The sequence below is a fragment of the Rhipicephalus sanguineus genome, chromosome 10, assembly GCF_013339695.2.
Source record: "Rhipicephalus sanguineus isolate Rsan-2018 chromosome 10, BIME_Rsan_1.4, whole genome shotgun sequence".
In the NCBI taxonomy this organism is placed as follows: domain Eukaryota; kingdom Metazoa; phylum Arthropoda; class Arachnida; order Ixodida; family Ixodidae; genus Rhipicephalus; species Rhipicephalus sanguineus.
This window is the reverse complement of record NC_051185.1, coordinates 87,186,868-87,194,585: the sequence shown is the minus strand read 5'-3', so window position 1 is coordinate 87,194,585 and position 7,718 is coordinate 87,186,868.

Below are 7,718 nucleotides of genomic sequence, written 5' to 3'. Positions count from 1 at the left end.
AGTGAGATGCAGCTGTTATGTACCTTTCTCTTGAAGAATAGTGGTAGACTACCAGTCATGATTTCCGAATGCCTTCCAAATGTGTTCCACCTCATTCTTATTCTTCTAGTTGCTTCAGTCTCATGGTTCAGTCCTGCGGTCACTACCTCTCCTCAGTAAACGTATTCCTTTACCGCATCTAGTGTCTCGCTACCTATCGCAAAGCGTTGTTCTCCTCCGAGACTGTTGATCATTATTTAGCTTTCTGCATATTATTTTCAGACGTATCGTTCTGATTTACTTGTCCAATTCATTAATCCTTATTTGTAATTCGTCCTTTCAATTGCTCATCATGGTAACGTCATCAGTCGAATGGTAGGTTACAAAGATGCTCTTCACTAACTCTTATCCCTAAGTGTTCCTAATCTAGGGATCAAGATATCATAACCTAAATATGCTGTGTCCACTCTCATATAGAATGATAAAATAATGCTTGAAGCGCAGCAGTACCTTCCATGGGTTAACGGGCTAATCTGAAATAATATGCGGCTAGCTGTGACTTGCAGAAACCGCCGGTATACTGTCTGACCGTTACTTATCGGTACGTCCTTGTGAATATTTCAAATGACGACTGCTAACTGACTGCGGTATAGTGTTGAATTCGTAAAACGTTGAAACTATCCATATTGCGAGCAAAGTTGTGATATAATTATGAAACACGCCATAGTGCGAAACATGGGACTAATTTTCACAACCTCGGATTCCTTAAGTTACATGCAAGTCTTCGGGCTAATGAGCGTACTCAGTGAGCGTACCCCTGAAATGATGAGCGTACACCTGAAAGATACCCCTGTTTTTATGCTGTGTATGATTTCCACGAGGCTGTCTTCCTGCTGATATCGCCTTGACGTGGTTCACGTGGCACCTTTGATGACAATGATTTGGACTATGCTGAATATATAAGTGGCGTTTTTTTTTTCATTAAAATTCAGTTGTGAGTACAGCGCACGTCCTGTCTTTTCTCGTCCTTGTATTCGTCTAGCGCTGCCCCATACATTACACTATGAACCCTAACCAACTCGCCCACATTTCCGTTATTCTACCCCTGAAATGCTGCCACAATGGCGGGGATCAAAGCAGCGACCTCCGTCTGCGCATTCCAATAAGACATAAAGTCACCTTGAGCTTACGCGGCGGTTCATTCCAATTCACTTCGAAAGAAATCTGGAAAATTCCTCCAACCTGCCCTGCATTTCCCTTCCCTTTCTCTCGCTCCGCGAATTCAAAGTTCACTACATAGCGGTCACAAAAGTGACGATGCTCCTTTCTCAGCGCCGGCACCAGTTGAGCAATCCCATAGATCGAATAGTGGGTGGAGCGTTCTACTGATTGGGCACTCCAGCAGCTGAGCTTTGAAGTTCGAAGCCAACTGCGTATCACTGCGCCTGGGAATGCCCATACACATCAGGCTACCCCCATTCCACCCCCCCCCCCCCACATTCTCCCTAGGAGACTGTGCTGACCAGCTCGGAACCGCAGTAGTGTCGGCTCATGCTGTGGGCACGTGGAGTAAAGCGAGGGAGTGGCGTCCTGATCTCTGAGCTCCACTGTAGCACCACCCAATCAGGAGGATCACTCATCGTGTTTCAAATCAAAGTTTCGCTCTCTCGCTCTCTCTCTCATTCCTCTCCCCCTGATCCAATCGATTCAACACGTAAAAACACGATAAACCCTTGAGAATCACTTGAAAACTCGAAGAGTACAAAGACAAGAAGCGGTCGTAGGCTTGTGGATGCTGTGGTGATATAATTAATGTTTACTAGCGTTTGCCCATAAGTATACAGGATCTTGAAATAAGCGTTTGCGCTGTGCTTAGAACGAAATGTGCCGCAGCGCTCTATATATAGAACATAATTGTTTAGGATACAGCTTCTGAAGTTAAAGTTAGGAACGGTGTGCCACTGCTGTTATTCAAATATAAATGTCCGGCAAAAACACGAATGTCGGGAGTGCTTTCGTTGAACCGATGTGATCCTCAGTTACCGTCTTGAATGTAGTATTCCAGTTATATGCAGAATACGTGAAGGGGTGACACACTCTCTGTCACCCCTTGTCACCTCCCAGTAGGCAATTGACACACTATTTTTGTAGAAATTCTGCACAGCCTTGGTAGCCGCGGGGTGCAGTATGAATATATATATACCGAGTGTCCCACCTATCTTAAGCCAAGGGTTAAAAATTGCATTAGAGGCAGGCGAGTGGAATCAGTTGCAAATTGCTCACAGCCACCTTGCGCACTACAGACAATTTTTTTTTTGTAATGAATTAAATTTTTAATTAAGATTATTCAACTAAATTGCTCAATATTGACTTTAGGCAAGAAATGCAACTTGTGAAAGTTCGAGAGCGTCTTCAGGAACACCCATTGCATTGTTTGCGATAAAGAAAGTCTCACGTATACGAGCTTTTCGAAGCTGCAAAAGAAAGCCGGGGAAATCCAAAAAGAACCACGTGACTAGCGCATTCGCGCGCAGCGAACGTACTGCTCTCAGCCGTGCTTTGAGCGAACAAAATCAGCTGCGACCGCGACTCGCCGGCTCCGTTGCAGTGGTAGGCCAATGAGTTAACGGTGGTTTCTTCGCCCGCGCTCGCTACAACTTGCACCGTCACGCGCGCCAACTGGCTGACGCGGACGTCGACCCCTATAATGCACGTTACCACGTCGCCGTGGGCGACGTTTCATGCCATCCCGCATGCGCTAACACCACTGGCTACAAGAAATACCAGGTGCACAGGCATGCCCTGGCCGAGGTGGCCAAGATAAACGCAAGGGACATGGTTGGTAGAAGGTCTCAAATTGCCTGAGTGTCGGCAAGGCCTACATGATCACAGCACGCATCGACGTAAGCGACGGCCTCAGTAATGAAAACTTCGGCACCTTGCGGTGCATTGAGAGTTACGAACACGGCAACCTCGTGGGACTGCGGCTTGAATTTCCGACGTAAACGGTAGGCCATTTTCGTCTAAACCAGTACGAAGCACATCACTACCGCACATCCCTCACTACATTTGAAATGGGTGCCCGTGGGACTGCGAACACGCCAGACACGCCACGATACACGCCAGACAAAATATCTCGTGTAATAAGATGCAGTTTCCCTTCGCGCAAGCAAACGTAATAACTATACATAACCTACAAGGGGCGACATACGAACGGGTAGTCAACGAATACCATAAGTGCCGTCCACTTAAGTTAGCCTACGTCGCACTTTCCAGGGCTACCAATCTCGACGGCCTATACCTCACCAGCGAGGACCACGCCTCTCCTCATTTTCGATTACTTCAACATTGATTTATCAACACCCACCAACGCCTGGTTCTTATACTACATGAAATACTTCTTCGATGTGGCCAGAGCATCACAAGGCCTCGTTTTCCAGTCCAGGACCGTAGGCATCCTAGACCATTTCTTCGTAAGAGCCATCCACAATTTCCAACAGCTTTACTACACCTCATACTTCCCTACGCGTAGACCCGTCGTCGCCACGATTACGAACGGTTCCGATAACGAGTCCTGTCCAGCTGATGGCGCTCGCTGATCACAGTGATGATGACCTTGTTCGGGAACTATCAAGAACCCCTTCCACAGATGCACACGGGTTCGTGAAACGTGTGTTCTCCACATTCACTTCCCCCCGCATGCTTCGCATAACATCGACTCCCACGGTACGTGGTATCTGCCAAATTTTCCTATTTTATCTCTCTCTCTCTCTGTCCTCTTTCCTACACCTATTTGTTCCACCCCTGCGCAGGGTAGCAAACCGGTTCCTACTACCCAGGTTAATCTCCCAGCCTTTTCATTTTCATCTATTTATCTCTCTCTCAAACCTTGAACAGAAGGTAACTGCATCATTACATATGCATGACTAAAAAAATTCTAACCAGTGCCACGCCCTCAAAGCCTTCGCATAGCGAAGCTCTTGCCCCTTTCATACGGTCCCTTCAAGTCCCTGCTTTCGTTTTGCCCATGTACTTCTAAGTCTTTTCTTTGTCTTTAGTTCCAGTCGACGGCTGTGGTCGGCGTGGGTTAACCTAGACTCCTCTCCATGCTAAGTCTTTTCCTGTCAACTCCAGTCTACCTTCTGCCGTTTCAGGGGCAACAGTTTCCCTCTCAATCCACAATTTCAACCGGCCTTCTTACGTAAGCTTCTTCGCGTAAACCCCCTTTCAGACTACCCTTTGAATCGCTCGCCTTAAGCTTCATCACGTGTCCCCTTTCTCTCTACTACTCCCATCAGACCCCCTCCTCTCCACCCTGGTCACGTGACCTCCGTGACGCCCACTACAACTACTGCTGCAGCTGCTGCTACCACTACTACTAGTACTACTAATATTACCACTACTACTACTGCTGCCTCTAGTACTAACACTGCTGCTACTACTAGTACGACGATGACGACGGCACAGGGTAGACTAAGACAGCGTGTATGTAAAAGATACACCTATTTATTTATTTATTTATTTATTTATTTATTTATTTATTTATTTATTTATTTATTTATTTATTTATTTATTATTTATTTATACAGTACTCCTAGCCTCTAGATGAGCCTGTAAGCAGGAGTGGGTAGTAACAAGTAGAAAACGAAGTTTACATATTCAACAAATCAATATACAACAATCGTGTCACATGAGTCGACAAGAAAAAGCAGGAAGGAGAAAAACAAATTCGGCAGATCCCACGTACCGTGGGAGTCGATGTTTTGCGAAGCATGCGGCGGGTAGGTGACTGTGGCGTAACGTTTTTTACTGAGCGACATGTTACAAAATGACGCTAAAGATTTGTATAAATTTTATACGCACACATATATATGTTGAAGAGCCGCATATGTGTTATATAACCAGTTGTTCACGGTTGGGTAACGCTGCCAATGGCATGGTGGGTATTACCAACACCAGAAGCGGAAAGCTGATATGTAGTGCTTATACGTGTCGCGAGAACGCACGCACGTTTCACGAACACGTGTGCATGTGTGCATGAAGTTCTTGACAGTTCTTGAACAAGGGCATCATCCCCGTCGTCAGTGAGCACCAGCAGCTGGAAATGACTTGTTATAGGATCCGGTCGTGATCGTGGTGACGAGGGGTCCATGTCTAGTGAAGTATGTGGTATAGTAGAGCTGTTGGAATTCGTGGATGCCTCGGTCATTTCGTCGACAAATTGTCTGTCGATAGATCCGGCGACATGTCGGTACCTGAAGTCGCCCTTCGCGTTGGTGAGGTATAGGCCATCGAGGCTGGTAGGCCTGGTTAGTGCTACGTAGACAAATATCAGTGGATGGCGCTTGTCGTATTCGTAGGCTACCTTGGCGTGTGTGGCCTACGTAGCCTAGTCTTCAATCAATCTGGCATCATCCGCTGTCAATCAATCTGGCATCATCCTCGGTCAGCATGCATCGCCTATCCTCGTAAGAAATGAAGAGGACAGTCCGTCGTTCTGGCGCAATAAGTGAACTTTTACGGTGCGGTGATGTGAATATGATACGTAACTTTCTTTAATATATTCCTCCGGGGTCGACAAATGCTTCAATATAGCTTGCTAAATCATAGGAACACACATGTAATGTTTATTAGACTGCTATAAAAGTGGAGCCAACACTGAAACCGCAGACGTTAATCTTATATGACGCCTGTATCGTAGGAGTACACACCGCAGGAATATTATGTAGTGCTTATTGCTTTCTTGTAAAATTAGATAGCCAGCACCAAAACCACAGTTGACGTTGCACCGACATTACGCCTGCGTAGGCTGTTTTTCCAAACCAGTTTATAGACCTGGCGTGGCTCAGTGGTAGAATACCTGATTGCCACGCAGAATACTTGGGTTCGATTCCTGCTATGATCCTAATTTTCATTCTTTCCATTCGTTGAGCCAACGCTGCCTATGTTGGTTTTCCTTGACGCTCTAGCATTTAAGTTACCAATGTCTGTTCTCGCCGTTCCTGGGTAGATATAAACTGTCAATCACCTGTGGCGCATACCCGTGCACCGTGGCCCGTGGTAAACGGGTATGTGCCACACGTGTCTAGTGGAAAGGGTTTGACGACGTACGCGACAGGATTTTAATGTTATTCATGTCATGACCCGGCAATCATATTCGTCAAAACCTCTTACGCTCCCATGCAAATTTTGGTCTACACCAAGTTAAGGAGGCGATCATGAGAGCACCTAGACGTAGGCGGCTAGATAGATAGATAGATAGATAGATACGTAGATAGAAACGCTCGAAGTGCCAGAGGTTCGCTAAGAAATGCTTCGCATTTAAAAAGGCGCTTGTGAACAGCGAGATACAAAGCATATGCGCATCATTTCAAGCACTGGTATGCGCAAACACTGATTGAGAAAGATATGACAGTTGGACTGGCACGAAGTGATCAGGGATATAAAATTTGTACGCGTACACGTAGCAACTCTCGCTAGCAAACCGTGAATATTACCTACATATGCCAGCGCAGTCCAGAGTTGCCTATGCAATTAGGGCGAAGATGCTTCGTATTCATACTTGGTTGCGGCGCATGCGAAAGTCTCATTGGCAGCTTCGTGATCATGCTCCAAAATAAGTGCGCAATCAGCAGGAGAATGAGCGTTGCGGGCCGACAGCTTGCGACAGAGCCCACCGTAACTTCTCTTAGTGTCAACGTTAACCGGTCGGTCAGCTTGACTTATCCACGGCGTACTGAAAACTTTAAGCCCAACCATAAGCAGCTGCACTACGGGATCAAGAAACGCAGTTGTAGGTATGAGCACAAGCGAAATTGCATCACTTAACGGGCAGCCTTGACAGAACCCGTGCTAAAGGCTAATGAGTTGAGTTGGTAAATATCTTGCGTACGTGCAATATCCTTTGGTCAACAGTGATCACCGCTGTGCTTACAAACGCGGCGAGAAAAATAATAAGGTCTGGAATTTTATGTGCCAAATGCACAATGTTATTATAAGGCACGCCGTAGTGGAGAGCTCCGGAAATTTCCAATACCTCGGGTTCCATAACGTGCGCCTAAATCTAAGTACACGGGCGTCTAGCACTTTCGCCTCCATTGAAAATACGATTGCCACGGCCATGATCGAACCATCAGCCTTCGGTTCAACAGCCAACCGCCGTAACCCCTGTACCACCGCAACAGCTGCAGTGAAGAAAATGTGGGTCACTTGTCTTTCATGGGAAACACCCACGCTAACGCCCCCGTGACTACCCTTCCAAACACGGTAGACCGTCGCACTTATACTCACAGCAGCGCCTCTGGCGGCAACTGTTGTCACTATGTGAAACTACGGTGAGAGTTTCATGACCATAGTGAAAGCGTTGATGGGCTCTAGCATGGATGTGGGTAAGTTGTATAGAAGAGGTCAACTAATTAAAGTGTAATTAGGCATGATTGCAGGCGTCACTCAAATATTCCAACCAGTAGTGAAATGCAAACCGGAAGTAGGTTAAGTATGGAAAGGCAAGCCAGTCGGCATCAACAAAAAAGCAGCCAACCATAAGCGGTTAAGAAAACATGCGGGAAACGTGAGTAAATTCTATATACGGTATTCGTGTAGGAGAACTTAAATTGAATGAAATAATCATGTTTTGTTTGCCTTCTTAATCTGGCACAAACATTGACCGTTTTGCCATGTCCCATACAAAGAAAATTCGACACCAATGCGCTTCAATTCTCAGTCTTATCGGAGCCCTT